Here is a 19,290-nt window from a genome sequence, read left to right as displayed (position 1 = left end):
CTCAAGTCTCTTGTGATTTCCTCCATTCCTTCTCTTTTGTGCCCACAACAAAGGAACAAAAAACTTAGTTCCTTGTGATATCTGAACATGGGGAACTGTTACTTGTTTACAGTATTTGTAATAAGAAGTGATGATCCAACCATGGTTTTGAGTTAATTGAAAGTAGAAGCTTTTTATCTCCTTGAGAGTCGCAGAAGCAGTAGGGTGCACAAAAGCCCATGACTCACTCTCCAAATGGGAGACCATAGTTTCTTGCTACATCTGAACTTGGCCATTATGGAAAGGAATTTTGATACTTTAACAAATTCGTACCTCTGACATTAAAAAAATGATTTCTGTAATACAGTTGTCTTAATAATTGTACTGGTCTAACTACTATGCAACAGTGATGTAAAATTTCTGAACGGCAGATTCGTTTTTTTTTACATTTTTCACTTTTACTGCATTAGTTCAGAATATTTTATCACTTGGAGGGGAAACACCCACTTTCTACTGAGTGTCATATAGCACTGGTCAAGCTGGAAGGTGAGCGCTCTAGTTGGGTTTTTTTTTTCACTATACATTAATTCTGGTTTACAGATTCCATATCTGATTTGTGTGGGGCTTAAAAGTTGAGACCAAATCTTTGCTTGATCATTGGAATTTTGTTAATTTTGATTGCATGTATTTTTAACTTAATTGGGTTGTGTTTTTCTAAAATTTAAATTTTTCTTCTTCCTATAGCCCTGCCATAGGACAGGCTGAGGCAGAGTCTCAGTGTTGCCCTGTTCAGTCTGAGGCAAGTGGGATTTATTTTATTCATTCTAGGGGCTTTCACAGCTTTATAGCTGTTGGATATTCATGTCCCCAAACTTGCAGCAAGTTTGGTGAAGGCTCCTATCTTTAATTTAATTTAGGATTTTTATAATCTTTTGATGGGCTCTATATTAATATTGATACTCTGACTTTAGTGCTTAAATTTATTGTTGTTAGCAGTCAGAAATCTTAAAATGAGTCAAAACATATCCTGTTCAATTGTTAATCCCTCCATCACCTTACCCTCTGAAACTTGGTGTAGCGATGCCATATTTTAACAGCAAGATGACTGCCTTTGAAATGGTGCTGTGAATTTTAAAAGTCCAGGAGTTTTGTTGGCTGTGTTTAGTATTGTTAAGAAAATGCCTGTGATGAAATCAGTTTTTCTCCACTGATACACACCTCTGCAGTTGGGGGTCAGTGACATCAACCTAACAGAAATGTGCCTGAAACAATTACCTTATCATTAAATATGTTATCTGTCATAAGTTAATATTAATGTAGAGCCCACAGAGTGGAGAAAAATGCAGTTGTGAGTTTCATAAGATGAACAAGTGAGATAAATGTTTAGTAGGAAACATTCTTTCAACAGCCTGATTTTAAAGGTAAACAACTTGCCATATTTATGTGCACTGGAACATAATGAGCATAGACATTTAGGTATTCCTAGTGTAAGCAATTTTCCATATATTATGCACAGAACATAAAACAAACGTTCAGGGGTTTTGGTGCCATTTGAATCCTTCCTTAGAAAATGTATTGCTAGACTCATGTGAAAACACATGCATTACTTTAAAAGAAAGATTTAAAATTATGAGGAAAGCTGCTGATAAAAGATTTCCAAGAATACTTGAGAATCTACTTCTATCCGCAGCTCTTGCAACAACTCTAGTTTTCGTTTGAGAGAGTTTGAAGCTTTCACAAGGCACCTAGATTTTCTGGGTGGTCCCTTCAGTTTGCACTTGCAGAGCCTCAAATTGCTTCTTAAACACTTACTTAGTTTTTTAAGAGTTTGGGAATTTGGTGTGAGAGGCTGTTTTCCCTTAATTCAAGGGATGGCCCTCCATAAGTTGTTGGGCTCCCAGACACTATTGTCAGTGATCAAGGCTTGCATGAGTTTCTATCCAGCGTCATTTGGAGGGCTAAAAGTTCTCCATCCCTGCCTTACACAGTCCTCTCACCCAATCCTCAAAGTGCTTTTCCAAATTCAAGTGTCAATTTCTTTTCTGTGGCATCTACTAGCTCTGGCTGTAACTCATGTTTTCGTGGTTGCAGTTTTAAAACGCTAACTTAGAATTACCTCTGTCGTAATACCTAAGCAATACAATCAGCTGCCTGTCACTTCTCTCGCATGCATGCAGAACCCTCTGCAAGCTTCTCATTTTCTCGAGAAATTGTAATCCAGAGTCAAGTTCACTATGACTACCTCACATCTGAACGTAAACTGCATTCAAATCCTCAATTCAGTGTATTGTCATTGTGTGTGACGTGACTCTTGACAATTAATGGTGAAGATGGACTCCGCACTGAAGATGGAAAATAGCAATCAGCGTTTCTTCTACAATGTCCTCTGCTCTTGAGATCTGCTTTTTTCAATGTTTTCCCACCCCCCCTTGGTCAATAGCCAATTTATTGAAACATGCTTTGTTTAGAGGGTCTTGAAATAGAAGGGTTGTATTCATGGCTTCTGTTATCTTTTTGAGTATCCACGAGCAAATAGCTTGGGTGTTAGAATGCCTTTACTGTCACCCTGTAATAAAATAGATTAAATAAATGAGTGCCTTGATCCAGTTGCATGATTTTAGACAGGAATCACTTGATAAGAGAGAACATGTTTAGCTTTGAATATCCCCTTCATCCAGTCTGAGCCTTTTTTTTTTTTTTTTTACATTTCTCCAGCTGTCCTACAATCACATTTTCTAGCATATACCTAATGTAACTTTATGGTTTATGAAGAACTGAGAGATACTAGGATTTTGTACAAATGTATGTGCCTATTTCTTTATAATTACAGAGCAACCTAAAAGTCGGTATGAATGTACTGCAAAGGAGATCCAAACAGGTTTCATTGCTTTCCTTGACTACAACTTTCTAAATTTTGGCTTTAGTTTAGAAATTCCTCTACCTGGAGCACACCTACCCTATTTTTTGCTCTATAAGACTCACTTTTTCCCTCCTAAAAAGTAAGGGGAAATGTGTGTGCGTCTTATGGAGCGAATGCAGGCTGCGCAGCTATCCCAGAAGCCAGAACAGTAAGAGGGATTGCTGCTTTCACTGCGCAGCGATCCCTCTTGGTGTTCTGGCTTCTGAGATTCAGAATATTTTTTTTCTTGTTTTCCTCCTCCAAAAACTAGATGCGTCTTGTGGTCTGGTGCGTCTTATAGAGCGAAAAATACGGTGTTTTCAGGACTTCACTAGTCGTCTCAGGTGGTTCTTGGGGCATTGTGCTTCATTCATTCTGATCTCTTGAAGTGAGACGCACGACCAAGTTGAACTTTAAAAAAATAAATTTAAAATTAAGATTTAAATTGCAATTCTGAATTGCACTTCGCCCAGATTTTAAATTTTTTCTGCCATCACAGTACTTCAAAATGCTACCCAGACTCTCGCATTGAAAAAGAAGTTTTGGGATTTTGTACATTACCAATTCAAAGGAAAACTGCCGTCATTGCTTACATAGTATTTGGTCCCCACCCCCAGTTTCCCTTTAAGAGCTCTTGTGAAAAATTGTCAAATTGATTTTTCAGTAAAGAAGTCGATAAGCAGCAATTTGAGAGTTCTCTGAGGCCCCAGCAGAGTGGAAATACTTTAGATAAGTTTGTGTACATCCATATGTCATGCAGAGTCATGTCTTAATTTGAAGTACTCCGACTTGCCTAAAGTGTATTCAAGTAGATACAAGTAGTTAAATCCAAACTAAAGATCATTTTGTGTCATAGGCATACACTTGAGTTAATTATACTTACAGTTCTGGCAACTGTAAGGTGGCATTAATTCTGGCCACTCTTGCTGTTATTAGTTTTGTTTCAGTTTTAACTGAGGCAACACTACTTGCTTTAAAATTATATGCATCTGAATCTTTTGATGGATGTTTATTGTTAAATGAAACCACACAATCACTTCACATCTTTTGTATAATAAAACATTTAATATATAATTCAGTCCATATTGCTTGTTGACCACTGTGACTCGTAAATTTATAAAATATTTGATCACAGAATAATGTCAAGGAATCTTGTTGGGTAACGCAATAGCTCAGTCAGTAGAGCATGAGACTCCTAACTGCAGGGGTGTGGCTTGGAGCCCCATGTTAGGCAAATGATTCCTGTATTGCATGGGTTGGACTAGGTGACCCTCGGCCTTTCTGACTTTACACATGGTTACATTGTCAGTGCCAGCAATTAAATGTGAAGTAACTTGCTAGAACAGAGAGAAATAGTATTGCACTACATTGCAAGTGCTTTTTTTTTAGGTTTCAAGCTGCTTTTAGGTTTTTGAGAGATCATACATTTTGGGCATTTCCTATTCTGAACTTTCGTAGTCTGTTTTGGTCAACTTAACCATTTGTTGTCTTGGGAAGCATACTTAAGAGAGCCATGCTGAAATGGGGAACGGGGGACGGGACGGGACGACGACACTCAACATAGAATCTCACTTCCATTCTTTTTGGCCTACTGAGTCTGCGCTGCCAACCTAATAGATTGGAATGTCTCACTGCATTATTTCCATACCTTGTTCAGATAACGTATTTGCAGTGGAGCATTCTTGCCAGTGTCTGGCAAGACTAAATAAGTTGTTCCCTTAATTAAAAATAAATGTGAAGACACAAAAATGTCTTCACTAAAATAGCAGTTTTGAATCACTGATGTGTGCCTGGCAAGCACTGTTTTCAAAATGTCACACCTCTACTTCACACAACAGTTGCTAAAAGTTAGGAGTCAAAGTTCAGTATAAATTTTACCCTTGTGCTTAATTTTAAGAATAGTCAACTCAGCTAACATAAAATATTTTATAATCCTTTAGGAATTCAGTCAGCTTTCTCGGACTGTTAGTAGTAATACAAGTAACAGGGCTTTCCAGTTCATTTTCACTGATACCCTTGAAAGAACGCTACATTTTTTTTTTTTGGCAACTTGCACTGTAACCCTTTAACATTTGAATTGGTTCAACAAGTATATTTCAGAGTTCAGTTTGACGGACTACTTAGGAGTTAACAGTTGCTATAAAAAAGTGCAAGAATTTTGGTTTGTGTTTCGAAATTTAAAACTAAATTATGAGTTAAGCTTTTTGGTTTAATATAATTTGTGTTTTTGTTGACTAGCAGCAGAATTTCAGCATTTGCTACTTACTGGTAGAGAAGAAAAAAATCCCACAGCACTGCCAGTACAGGTTAGTTTAATCTGTAAGTACCTGATGTTTGTTTGAAATCCTGTACTACAAATGCCATCTTAGTATGTGAGGATGGAGCCATAAGTTATCTGGAGAGGGTTGCATCTTACTACACCTAAAAGGGATAAATATTCACAGGCTCCGATTAAGAAAGGGAAGGGGAATGACAATAAATAACCAATTTGGGTTTAGTGTATCATGTGGTGGCATTCCAGTCAGGGATCCAGTAATGCACTTTTTTTCTAAGTGGGAAATCATTTGACTAAGGTTGATTGGAAAATAACCTCAATCACATCTGGGGTGAATGGGTGTTTATGCTATTAACAAAACAAGAGTAATTAAATATTCTGATTCTTTCTTCTTAGCAGTCCTTACAAACACCCATCAGCACAACTTTGTTAACTGATGAGCACATCTTTTGTGATGGGCATTATTGATACGAAATGCTGTGTCCTCTGAAACCCTTGAATCTCAACACTTTGAAGCCTAGATAATTTTCTTAGGCAGTCCCTTCTCACTTAAGTGGCTTCTGAATATTCAGTGTTCTTTGGTTATTTCTTAAAGTCGACTATGCATTTCTGTAGTGCTGCTGTTTTGCTTAAACTGGTGGTTTGTGCAAAAATGTAGTTGCATCTTAATTAGAACTGCATGTTTCTGTATCTTTAATTTTCTGCTGCCATGTTTACTAGCCAACTTAATTTGGTAACATGCTTTTAAAAACCTGCTCTCAAAGTGGCAAACTAAAGCTGTTGGCAGTCATTCGAGCATTTTAAGTAAATAAAGTTGAGAAGTGGTCACAGCCCTGACACAGAAATATCAGCTTCTCCCACCAACTCTAGGTAAATCTATTGCTTTATTGATTGCTTCATCAATATGAGACTGCTGCTGCCTCTGTGCCATTGCAGTCTTTCTCTTAATGCCACCTTATATTCATGTTCAGCAATCCTGAAACTTCTCTTTAGAATTGCCAAAATCTCCTTGGCGCAGCTTTAGAATGCTTCTTAAGACCTCCTTGTTTTGAGCTGGGCTTGTTGGCTTAGAGTTAAGCTAGCACAGGGTTACTGGTCTCCTACATTTTAGTTTGATCGAAAAAAATCCAGTTAATTGGTTCATTCTGTGGTATTGGGTGTGTTACGGCATAAAAAGCCTTTGGATTGGGGAGTAGGCTACAACTAAAAATAATATTTTGTGATCAGCATGAGAAAACAAAGCTATGTATCATGCCTACCAACTTGTGGATAATGAAAATGCTTCTTAAAACTACAACAGATGTGGAAATTTAAATCTAGCTGCATTTGAAGAACCCAGAAGAACAAGTAGTCGCTGTAATCATTCAATATATGAATCAAGAGTGTTGTTTAGAATGTCTTGGTCCCTTGTTTTTCTAGTATTTCACAGTCCCATTTCTCTAGTGGTCAATATATAGTATTTTATAAGGATGACAATCTTAAATCTGCCAGCTCTGTACAGTTCAGGTTATTTTGGGGCAGTGGGCAAGTGGGCAGAAGAAACAAAACTGAAACCCAACCACTACTGTTGGCATTCAGTAGTTCAGCCACAAGAATTGAGTTGACCTAGGCATCATGTTAAAAATTTTGAGTTGCCAAAAATTAATTCACCTGCAAGAGAAACTATGAACATTAAGAACCTGCCATTAATTTAGGAGACTCTTTTTTTAGAACACATCCTGTCTTACTTACTCTGCTTGAATTGAAAATAAGGGTATCTTGTAAACATAATTAAAATTTTGATAGTTTCTGTGTCTTAACTTTCCTTCTGTGCCCTTTACTTTCCTTTATACTAGGGAAAGTTAATACTTAAAACTAGTTTGTTGATTAGTAAGATAACCTGGTAATGCAGTTGTCACTGAAATCCCAAACTACATAGACACCTAATCATATGATTATCCCCAAGTGATTTGTACAGGGCTCAGCTATGCCAGGGAAACACCTAATTCTTAAGGTGTGTGGTAGGATATGCTGCCTCACACAAGCACAACACTACACAAGGAGTGGCAAATGCAGTTTAGAACCCTAGCACAAGGAGTATCACCAGGATCGTATTTATTTCTCCTCTGACTTGTGGATGTAGCTTCTATTTCAAGCAATGCCTTAATGCTGACTAGATCATTGCTACTTGGTATAAACTGGTTAACCAAATCTAAATGGCTTTGATCATGCACAGCAAGCTTGAATTTTCTGGAGGGACACACTAAACACTTGGGCCTGTTGATATATTGGATTGCATTTATATTTGTAAACAGCTCTACATAGTATGAAGCAGCTGGCTTTTGTCCTGCTTATTGCTGTGCAGCTGGAGTGACCTAAGTGGAGTATGTTTTCAGTCCCAAATACTGTAACAGATCCTGTGATCTTACTCTGATCATATGAAAACAACTTGTATAGTCCTGCAGACACCAGGAGAACCAGAAAGTGAGGGAACATATTTCTGATCTGGCAACTTGGTAAGTATCTAGCCTCTTCAATGTTTTTTGTTGGTGATAAAAAATAATCTGTATTTCATCCATGTAGCATTTCCCTGATGAATGGCATAAAGATGGGGACAGACAACTCGCTTATATGCTTTTGATTAAAATTATACAAATAGCATTATCGGATGTACACTTAAGTAAAACTGTGTATCTTTCATTCATTAAACTTTGAACCAGAGTTAATTACTGTGCCTGTCTGTTCTTTGGTCCTGAAATATTTGCACAAAATTGCCCCACATGGAATTGTATTTCATTGCGCGGGTGTGTGTGTGTGTGTGTGTGTGTCTTCGTTTGAAAAGTTATGTAGTTGTAGAATTGCACTTACATTTTATTTATTGAAATATTACACCCTCCTTTCAATCAGATGATTCCCAAGTTGGCTTTACAAGCAAAAGGCAGTGATGCTAAATCCCTAACACGCACACATGTGTGTATGCTAGGGTTGCCATATTTTCAAAAAGTAAAAACCAGGAAACCCCCAAAACCCCTTTCGGAAATTCCCTCCAGACATCAATTCCGCCTTTGAAATTCTGGTAATGTCCAGGAAAATCCAGATGTATGGCAGATACCAGCAGTCTTAGTCCTCTTGACTAGTGGAAGAGGCCGGGACATGTTTCTCTTCTGCTTTGCAGCCCTAGGGCAACTGGATTGCACATGTGAAAATTGTATAAAGCCACTTATGAGGCAATCCCATGCACAATTAATGGGACGGAAATGCCATTTAACTCAGTGGAACTGGCTTCCAAATAAACTTGCACTGAATTGAACTGTATTGAGTGGGAAAAGGCAAGAAGACATTGGCTGAGAAGAACTGTAATGTTGCTTTTATCTGCACAATTGCACATGGTTATAAAGGCGGAAATGCGTGTTCTCACGCAATGCAGTTGTGGGGGGAGAGCACAATTACAGAGGCGCTGGCACCAATTGTGAAAACACTCTTTAAGAGAGAAATAAGGAGCTTGGCTTCCAGATATCATCCCATAAACCCAACAATAGCAGTTCCTGGAATTTAATGTGAACAATGTCTCCTTTGTACAAAGCCTACATAAAAAGCGGCTGGTGTATTGTGTCACAGTTGAAACTGGAAATCAATATCTGAGAGGTGTTTTCTTTCCATATGCAATGTCTTCTCAATATGTTAGGATTCAATCACATATTTTTATAATATTATAGCTAGAAGTAATACCAAAATTGCAGTTTCCCTCCAGAGTTTTATGTTTGAAGGCATTTATTCGTGTTCCCTTGGCACCTCTTTTAACTTGAGTGCAGCAAGAGCTCTTGCTACCAGGTGGAAGGAGTGAATGGGTTGTGTAACGCTAGTAGTTAATAATACCTGGTCTGGAACAAATAAGATGGTGTCGCACATTCTTGTTAAATGCAACTGACTAAATCTGCATAGCTGCCACTGGCTAGGGACCTCAAAAGTTGGAAGTTGCTCTGGCCTCCCTAGGCCTGTGGGGAGGGCGGGCTTGACTGTGCAGTTTGACTATGCTAAGAGTTGGCCTCACTGTCATACATAGTGGCTGCCAAATCACAAAACGGTGTTTGGAAATGTGTGTTGGAAAATAAAATATTGATTGCTTGCCAAACTGAGCAGTGATTGGGCCAAGTGAACGTTGACAGGGCATCCCACTGCTTTGGCACCACTACAGAAAAGGCCCCCTTCCCTGCTGTTTCACAGAGGTACCCTGCATTTGAATAATAATATGAAAACTCTAAGCTTTTAGTTGACTGAAGAATGTAGCCAGCTTGGGTATATTGGGGCATTGCAAAGGGAGTGGAAGGGCTTTGTTTCTACTTGTGCTCTTCATTTCATAGACCAGTCCTTTCCCCGAATGTGAAGTGGGCATAGCATATTTACCTAACTGCCTATAGAATGGCAACAGCCAGAACATGGAAATGGTCACAAATATTGAACACATGCCACAGGTAATACCATAGTGTGACGGGCAGTGTTGTTAGAAAAATGATCCTCAAAAGCTGAGAGTGGCAAGAGGACAAGAGAAACATGACAACTCTGATGCTGTCTGGCATGATTTGATTGACTACAAAAATGTTGAAGCTCATGGAAGAGAGGAGTCAACAGTTTATAGCAGAGTTTGGTGTTTATAGCTTACCCCCTTTTGAGAGTAAAAGTGTGTCTTGCAATTAAAAGGAATTGGCAATATGTGCATGAACAAAGCTAAGCTATAATCGGAAGTAATAAAACATTCCTTACCTGACCCAATCTGTCTGCTTACTTTGAAAAACACTGCAACCAGACAGAGGGCCTTCTCGGTAGTGGCGCCTGCCCTGTGGAACGCCCTCCCATCAGATGTCAAGGAAATAAGCAGTTATCCTATTTTTAAAAGACATCTGAAGGCAGCCCTGTTTAGGGAAGTTTTTAATATTTAATGCTGTATTGTTTTTAACACTCGATTGGGAGCCGCCCAGAGTGGCTGGGGAAACTCAGCCAGATGGTCAGGGTATAAATAATAAAGTATTATATTATAACCACTTCCATGTCCTCTCAGGATCCAGTTTATAGAAATACTGATTTTATGTTTTATTCTGTATACATAAAAGTAAGCTGTTTTGTAATTTACTCCGTCTACTTTGACAAATGGAAAATTGGTTAAACAAACAAACAACAATATGTGATTTAGGTAGTTTCCAGGAAAGGAGGAAGTTTATAAATAACTCCAACCTAGTGTTTCATTACTGAGCTGCCCTTTCCTCCTCCTCTCACCTAGTGGTCTAAAATAGAAAATACCCATTTTTCCTATTGTTACAGTGTAACTTCCTGCAAATGAAGAAGAAGAATATTTGTAAGATTTCCCATGTTGCATTAATCTAGGCAGACACCATGGGAGCCGTCTGGATAATGTGGTTCGTTGCAGTTCTAGTTCCAGACAGAAATGCAGCACTCCCAAAAGAAATAACCACATGACCTAAAGTACTGTCATTGCTCCATGATCTATTCTAAACTAATGTGCTTGTTGTATATGTTACTACTGCGGTGCAGGTCTCTATGAAGAAATCACCTTTTAAAATATGTTTACAAGATGAGGCTTGTTTTATAGGTGCAATGTGGGGGGGCATGCAAGGTTTAAATTTTAAAAGTGTTCATCCCATTTGATTATCCAGTTATGTAAGTACCTAAAGTTGGTCTTGGGAAAGCAGTAGTTTTATATACTGTGAGAGAGAATTGTAAAATTAACCTTACGATTGGCTTATTGGGCAGAAACTCTGGGTTACTCACTGGACGGGAAAAGTGGGAAGTCTACATCATGCTAATCCAATTGGCTGAAGGCAAGGTGGTTGAGACATAAGTCTATTCTACTACTGTTGAGTAACAGCAGAGACTGCTGACCAGAGGAGGAAGGCTTGTTAAGAAGAAAAATCTGATGGAGAAGCCGGATGTCTGGAAGCAGGTGAGAGACAGGCAGGAGGCTATTCAGGCTGGATATATATTATGCCCCCAAAGAGCTGAATCACTGGCTTAAGCTGGAGAGGAAAATTCAGAAAGGAGCTTCTGGAGCTGCCCGGAGAATTGCCTTGGAAGCCTTTCTCAAATGAAGCCAGCTGAAGTCTGCAGTTCCTGGTGGTGAGATTGACTGGGGAAGAGGGACTAAGGGTAAATGGAATGTAAGTTAAAACAGGTTAGAAACCAAGTTTTGTTGGTCAGCTGGTCATTTAAAGACGCTCTAACCTTATTACAGCAGATGTACCATAAGTCTTGAAACAGTAACAACTTTAGTATTCATTTCATAGTTTATAATAAAGAATATATTGATACTTTTAATTATAAAAGTGTGGCTAGCTGGTTTTTTACCATGTCTATAATACTGTTTCTAGTGGGATATGGCATTGGTAATGATACATCATAGATCATAGATATTAAGTGGTAGTAGTTAAGAAGTAGTTAAGAAGGTGAATCAGTGTAGATTAAAGCTTCATTGCAGCATGGCAAGCCATATGGTGTTTTGAACTCCATGGCAGTGGTAAGGCTACCTGAATTGCACAGCAAATAGGCAAATTCTACCTGGTAGACGACAAGAGCGGGGTGTGTGTGCGTTCTAAATATATAATGTCTGAGATGTTGAAACACTCCTGTCAATAGTAACTGATTTTAAGAACCTAAGGAGCTCTTCTGCATTAGACCTAAGGTCGGACAGCAATCAAACAGATGTCTCTAGGAAGTCCTCTAGCAGGGGGTTTTATATCGCAGTCAGACTGTAATGTGTAAAAAGCTGCATGAGTTCTCAACATGCAAACTTGGTAGTGGGCACCAGTAAATTATCAACTGATAAGATCTTTTTCCTGCCTTTCAGCAAAAGCGTCTAAATTGGAGAACAATAATATTTAAAATTCAACCATTAACATGAACTTCAAACAAAAGCACATTTTGAAAAATGCAAAACAACAAAGCAGCTGTAAAAGCAGAGAGATGGCAAGCATAAAAAGATTTATTAAAACCTGGGAGAATAAATCATTTTCAGCAGAAACCGTATGTATGTCTGTTGGTTAGCAACAGAAGAGTGGCAGGATCTGTCCATCTGCGGTCATGGAGATTTAAACCATAAAGCATTCTATAAGAATTTAGAAGTGAAATGTTTCTGTTTTGTTTCATGCTGAACGTGCTAAAGAGCAGCCATGCCATGATGATCTTGATCCTTTTATAAGAAGCCATTTATTACTATTATGCATTCATTTGCAGGGGAGCGAGGAAAGTACCACAGCGCACATGCTCAGTTGTGGTGGTGGAATAGCAATGAACCAATCCGCAAAGCAACCAAGGAGGAAACCACTATGGCTAAACATGGATCAGATATAACCATTTCACTGAGTATGAGTAACAGTGGTTGAATGTGTTTCTCCCTGATGCAGAATTTGCTGAAGCAACAACAGTCAAAAGCTGAATCCCCCCCCCATTACAATAAGATCTGTAGGGTCCACAGTTGGAGTCCCTAGTGCTACCTTCCAGGCTATATATTCTCTCCCCCAAAAAGTGTTGTTGTGCCCCTGAAAAAAACTCAACAACTTTGGCTCCTGCACCTCTTTTTCTGGAAAAAAGCACTGCACCCAACTATCTTAATGTTCTTAAATGACAGAATCACCCACTAGGTGGAGGTATAGCTTAATCACTCCCAATATATAGGCAGTCTACTGCTGCTTGTGTGTTTTGAGATAGCAGTTGATCCTGTGTCGAAGCTTCCGTAGAAATGAAAACGGCAGTAGTGATTTCCTTGTGAAGTCTCCAACCCACGCACCCAGGGTTTGCGCCTTAGTTAATTCATCACTCCTCTCAGCTGACATTTGTTTGGAAAATGTGAGGTCATGCTGCTGTGGTCTGGGAAGTCAAATAGGCTCATAGAGAGAGGAAAAGGGGAATCCCAGCAGGACTTTGTGATTTCTAAACAAATGACCCATTACAGACACAGTTCCTCCGGACAGCATGTCAGCTGAGCACTTATGACGGAATGAGAGGTTGTACAAGAGTACATTTCTTCTTTTGAGTATTCAAGAAGATGATTATAGAATGCCAATTGTATAATTGGTATTCAACATTCCAATCGTGTGTGCATGTATCTCCTAACCCTGAGGATCATTGTTTGAAACATGCCTGCATAACCACTAGTTTTATGTAGTAGTAGTAATAATAATAATAATTTATTTATACCCCGCCCATCTGGCTGGGTTTCCTCAGCCACTCTGGGCGACTTCCAATCAAATATTAAAAACAATACAGCCTCAGACATTAAAAACTTCCCTAAACAGTTGTCTTTAAAAATAAAATAGTTGTTTATTGTCTTGACAGCTGCCTTAACATATGTCCCTGTGGTCATGGATGCTTCTTTGCAGGGGGAAAAACTACACAGCCTCCACCTGTCCTGGTCCTCTTCGCCCCTACCTTTTACCAAATTGCATCTTTTACTTGTTTAGATTTGCAGCTCTAAGCTGAGAGAGCGTCACAATTTGTTACAACCAGCAGAAAAGCACCGCAAAACTCATCAAATGCCAAAAAATGAAGAAGAAAAAATCTAAACGTAAAGCCCTTTTTGAGATTCAGAGCCCAGGCCAAATGACCCTCCTGCCACCTGCCTCTGAATAGTACTGATCTCACATGAGAAAAGGCCGAGTCTGTCAGCATCGCAATAGCTCACTGGTGCAAGATATCTTTTCAAAGGGCTTTCATGCTAATCGCTTTCATCCTTCTAGAGGTAGAAGAAATAGACCTTGCAAAGGGTTTCAGGGTTAGTTGCCACATCCCAAGGCTGTAAACAGAGCAAGGAGGTGTTGCCAGAGTTAGCTGCTGTATCTAAAAATAGCAAAGCTAAGTGAGAACAAAGATTCACCCTGCCTACACAGTACATTTAAAACACATTAGAAGCACATTATTTCCCTCAAGTAATTCTGGGTACTGCAGTTTGTTAAGGGTTGCTGGAAAACCGTAGCTCCGTGAGAGGTAAACTTGAGCAACCAGAACGCTTGGAAGGCAAAATATGCTTCAAATGCGCTTTAAAGCTACTTATAATGAACAAGGCCTTCTTAATGTGCTTGGCGTCTTTTGGAAATCTCTAATCGTTCCTGCCAGTTTCAAAGATGTCAGATATGCAGCAACCACAGGAGACTTGCAATAAATAATGTCTTCTTTCAATATTTCAGTTCTAAGCTGCTGGGTCTACTGATGGAAAGAAAATGTTGAAACCCACAACCGCATGTGATCTCCATTATAGATTAAAATATTTCGAAATACTTCATGGGTAAGCACCCATATTGAGAAAACAACATTAAAACGGCAGTCCTCTGGAGTTCCTATAGCAAGGGATACTCAAAGGCATAGTACACAGTGCCACAACACTATTTGCATTTGCTGTTTGCCTATTAAGCAGTTTTGTGTTTTTTATATTGTAGCTTTGTGTTGTAAATCACCCTGAGATCTGCAGATGAAGGGCGTGAGGAGATTTCACCCCTCCCATATCCAAGAATCTGCTGATGTTCTCTGCTGATTCTCCAGAGAGGAGGGGGAGGTTTCTGCTCTCTACTTATTCTGCTCCAGCCTCACATCAGAGAGAGAGAGAGACTGAGTGTTAGAGAGAGATCGTGTTTATAGATAAGGTTGCTGCTAAGAGCAGCTGCAGACACTCAGTGCAGTTCAGCATTTTCGTTTAGACCTCATTTAGCTCTGTACATAGTTGTGTATTATAGTTGTAGATAGAATAAAAGAGAGCTGCTCTCCGAGTCGTTTATGCTCTGCTATACTCTGCTGTGCGACGACTGTCTTCTTGTTAGAGTGAATCCGGTGCTCACAACTCTAAGCTGTGAGTCCACAGCACTTTGACCTGTTCCTGTGCAGAAGGTGGTCTCTGGAAGTGCTACCCAGCTCGCCTAGCCCAGTCGGGGCTGAAGTGGATGAGTCCAGTTGGTGGCACTGGCTCAAGGGCGATGCTGACAGGGCGGCATGCAAATTTAATAAACAATACTAAGTGAGAGCAGCTATGTGGGAAGAGTTGCGTTCTTACAGCGCAGTGCTTAGGCATGTCTACTCAGAAGTAAGTAATTGACCCAGACAGGGAAATATTTCCCTATGGCCAATTAGTGCATTAATGGCAGAGGTGAGATTAGAACCGAGGACTTTGGGTTATTGTTCTGTCGGCCACTATGCTACACTGCTTTTATGATGTAGAATCATAGCATTGAAGAGTTGGAAAGGTACCACGAGGATCATCTAGTCCAACCCCCTGCCATGCAGAAATCTTTTGCCCAATGTGGGGCTTGAACCCACATCCCTGAGATTAAGAGCCTCATGCTCTACCAACGGAGCTATCCCAGTTCCATTCTCAGAGCTGCATTTCTGTTGCAAACAGAGGGTTCTCACTCTAGAGACTGTTAAGTGCACCCCACTTCCCTGAGCAGGAAGTAATTCCAGAGGCAATGCTTCAGGCTCAAGTTTCCTTTGATGCGAGAGCACAGAAGGCATAGGGTGTCTCCGTAATATTTGCTTTATTGATAAATACACACAGCATAAGCAGAGGCAAACAAACTCCTAAGCAAGGTTACAAAACCCTGGCCCTGCATCAGATTTCCAGCAAACAGCTGAATCCCATGGGTGGCTTAACATAGCCAACTCCACTTCAAACCAATAAATCCTTTTCTCTGTCTCTCTCCCACACTTCAATGCCTGTAGAATTCCAAAGACGGCAGAAAATTAAGGGCTGTTAAGTCCCTAATCAAGGATGGGGTGGCGCTGTGGGTTAAACCACAGAGCCTAGGACTTGCTGATCAGAAGGTCGGCGGTTCAAATCCCTGTGACGGGGTGAGCTCCCGTTGCTCGGTCCCTGCTCCTGCCAACCTAGCAGTTCGAAAGCACGTCAAAGTGCAGGTAGATAAATAGGTACCGCTCTGGCGGGAAGGTAAACGGTGTTTCTGTGCGCTGCTCTGGTTTGCCAGAAGCGGCTTAGTCATGCTGGCCACATGACCCGGAAGCTGTACGCCGGCTCCCTCGGCGAATAAAGTGAGATGAGCGCCGTAACCCCAGAGTCGGTTACGACTGGACCTAATGGTCAGGGGTCCCTTTACCTTTAAGTCCCAAATCACCCCATAACTTTGATAAGCAAAATCGTAGCAATTGACTCACTCGTTTTCATGCAATCAGCAAAAAGTCCTTGCAAAGTATAATCCAATGCATGGTGCCAGGGGTGCCAACTTGAATAAAATATTGTGGGGGCCCAGATAAGCCCCGCCCCACATAATCACATGATGCAATGTACACATACCATTTGAATGGGAATGCCCATCAACTTTCCCCCTCAAATATTTTATTGTGGAGGCCAAAGACCCTAGGAGTTGGCTAGCCCCTAGGAGTTGGCTCCTATGCAAAGTCCAGTTGGTGTAAAAATAATCAGTTTCAAGTTACCTTCACTTTTTGTTCCCAAGTTTTATTTTCTGTCACTGTATTCCTGAATCTTTTAATTAAAGCCTCCAGTCTAAGGAAACTCAGGACAGTTTACAGATGTGCGTTTTTCTAAGCAAATCGCACTCGGAGTGATTGCTGCAGAAGATTTCCACAAAATAGGAAGGAAGTCACTGTTGCGTCATGGAGTATGGGGATGGCATGGGATGGGGTGAAGGGTGTGCAATATCTCAGTGAAAGAGCAAATAATTTGCATGGAAAATGTTGCAGACTCGGTACCCGGCCTCCTCAAACTTAGCTGGCAATCCCCACTACTGGTCAGTAGACATTGCTGATGTCAATGACTCAGAACAAGGCCGTTTCCTATGTGAGACTGTGTGCTTTTCATAGAGGGAAATCTCTTCACACCGGGAAGTGGGAGTGGTGAACTGTTGCTTTAAAAAAAAAAAATCATAGCTGAATTTAGGTTTTTTTTAGGATAGTCGCTTTCTTTCTAAAAGCCAGACAAACGTGACAATGAGTTATTCTAATCAATAAGTACATTGATGATAAAGAGATTGTACTGAAAATCTGGGAGATAATTATTTGTATGGCTTTAATGTACTGTATTTTAATAAATGTATATATAAAGGTAAAGGTAAAGGTACCCCTGCCCGACAGGGCTAGTCGTGACTGACTCTAGGGTTGCGCGCTCATCTCGCTCAAGAGGCCGGGAGCCGGCGCTGTCCGAAGATACTTCCGGGTCACGTGGCCAGCGTGACGAAGCTGCATCTGGCGAGCCAGCACCAGCGCCGCACACGGAAACGCCGTTTACCTTCCCGCTATAAAGCGGTCTCTATTTATCTACTTGCACTTAGGGGTGCTTTCGAACTGCTAGGTGGGCAGGAGCTGGGACCGAACGACGGGAGCTCACCCCGCCGCGGGGATTCGAACTGCCGACCTTACGATCAGCAAGTCCTAGGCACTGAAGTTTTACCCACAGCGCCACCCACGTCCCTAAATGTATATATAGAAAGTTTTAATTCTATCAGTGTTTAATTGGTTTTTAATTATTTCCCCCCTATGTTTCTAGATGTTCTTATTTTTATCTGTAAGTTATCATGAGTCCCTGATGGGGGGAACAGGTAACACTGAGTACTAGATTATTTATCTGCATGATTATTATTCCTTCTTTACTGCTTTGAGAGATTTTGCCATCCTATATATAATAGTCCAGTTGACATTATATACATACGTTAGCATATGTATATTTTACCCAAATGTGTAGTTTGTCCTCTTTTCATTACTAATTTTTATTTCAGCAATTTGTATCACAGTTTTCTCTGAGCGGTGTACGGGAGACCCAATACAAGACGAAAACGAGTTAAAACTTTGAAATAAGAATTCAGTGAAAAAGAATCATAAATTCTGCTGGAACGACGACAACAAAAGCCTTCAGTAAGTGCTGGGAGTTCAATAGATATTTACTGAAGTTTTGCAAAAACATAAATTTACATAATAAAAAAGGTCATATAAAAAGAAAAAGATACAAAAAAGAAAACATAGAAAAATACATGAAAAAGAAAAAAAGAAGAATAAAAATACAAAATACAAAAGACAAATAACTAAAAAAGAATTAAAAACAAATCCGTTTTTTGTAACTTTGAACTCATTAGCTTATTTCCTTGGCCTCACACCTCCCCTTTTTGTATTCCCATTTAAATAATCAAATCAGCAAATCCTTACCCTCTTTCGTTTATCTTAGCTCTGTATCTTAACATATTATAACTCTATATTTTCATCCATTATCAATTCATTTTTGCATATTCTTATTAACTTTGTTGCTAATGCCACTTATTTTCAATCCAACATCATTTTTAACATTCATTAATTTTACAGTGTTTCTGAAGATAGTCTTTAAATTTCTTCCAGTCTTCTTCCACCAACTCTTCTCCCAGGTCTCGGAGTGCTCCCAGTGCTGGGAGTTCAATAGGGAGCAGGGCCCTGTCTGACCTCCCTTGAAGCCCTCACCAGTGGTGTAGCGTGGAGGGGAGCAGGAAGGTCAAGCCCCTGGGCCCAAATTTATGAGAGGGCACAATGAGGCGCCCCCACGACAGGCTCCATCATCTAGACCGGGGTCATGGGGAGGCAGGCAGTGTCCAGGTAGGGCTTTGGCAGCAGTGGCAGGAGCAACACCTTCTCATGACCGATGAATGGATGCTGGCATGCGCCCTGCTGCTGGGCCAGCCAGGAGGGAGAAGGCACTGCCACTGCTGCCACCCGCCAAAAAAGGAGGGAGGAAAGCACCTGCAGGGACAGGAGGGTGAGGCGACACAGCAGTGCTCCTGGCTTTGTGTTTCTCTGCCTTATCTCTGCTCCTAGGTTGGGGCCAGTTTGCAAGGAGACACTCCCTTGATTAGACACTGGCCAGCGAAGGGACTGACTGCTCACCAGTCCAATACTTGTCCTGCCCTGCGCTCCGGCAACCCACGCTATGCCCCTGGACCTCATTGACTGAGTAGGGATTTAAGGGGCCAGACGGATTGATAGCAAAACCACTCGGCAAAGTTCCTCGGCTATCTGCTCGCCCTAAAATAGTGTTAACATTTTGCAGTAGTTTAATGAAATCTAGTGAACCGCTTCTTAAACAACAGTGAAACACTGCCAGTTAAAATTACACGCCGGTCAGGCTGGTTTACCCAGATACTGTTCGATAACATTGGCACAGATAAGCACTGAG

The 19,290-nt window shown here is 40.4% G+C and overlaps 1 protein-coding gene and 3 long non-coding RNA genes across 26 annotated transcripts in view; 1 reads left to right on the top strand and 3 right to left on the bottom strand.

Annotated features, from left to right (window-relative positions):
• Positions 1–7,858, top strand: part of ZNF207 (zinc finger protein 207) — a 26,342-nt gene extending 18,484 nt beyond the window's left edge. For 5 of the 23 annotated variants that reach the window (XR_014544431.1, XR_014544437.1, XR_014544445.1 and 2 more), the window contains 2 exons: positions 724–778; positions 5,117–7,858. The gene's annotated coding sequence lies outside the window, so the exon portion shown is untranslated. Of the gene's footprint in view, positions 1–723 lie in introns of all 23 variants that reach the window. The other 18 variants (XR_014544430.1, XR_014544435.1, XR_014544444.1 and 15 more) reach the window with 9 other exon arrangements.
• LOC310755762 overlaps positions 1–19,290 on the bottom strand; it is a 1,619,227-nt gene that overhangs the window by 1,140,830 nt on the left and 459,107 nt on the right. The gene's annotated exons all lie outside the window — the stretch shown is intronic.
• Positions 1–19,290, bottom strand: part of LOC310755775 — a 332,521-nt gene that overhangs the window by 190,440 nt on the left and 122,791 nt on the right. The window lies entirely within an intron of this gene.
• LOC310755774 overlaps positions 706–19,290 on the bottom strand; it is a 26,664-nt gene continuing 8,079 nt past the window's right edge. Inside the window, exon 2 of the long non-coding RNA XR_014544533.1 lies at positions 706–2,545. This is a non-coding gene — a long non-coding RNA (uncharacterized lncRNA). The remainder of the gene's footprint in view (positions 2,546–19,290) is intronic.

The sequence above is a fragment of the Podarcis filfolensis genome (genome assembly GCF_964270895.1).
Source record: "Podarcis filfolensis genome assembly, chromosome: 2".
Classification (NCBI taxonomy): Eukaryota; Metazoa; Chordata; class Lepidosauria; order Squamata; family Lacertidae; genus Podarcis; species Podarcis filfolensis.
The sequence above is the reverse complement of the archived record's forward strand: the minus strand, read 5'-3'. Positions and strand labels throughout refer to the sequence as shown.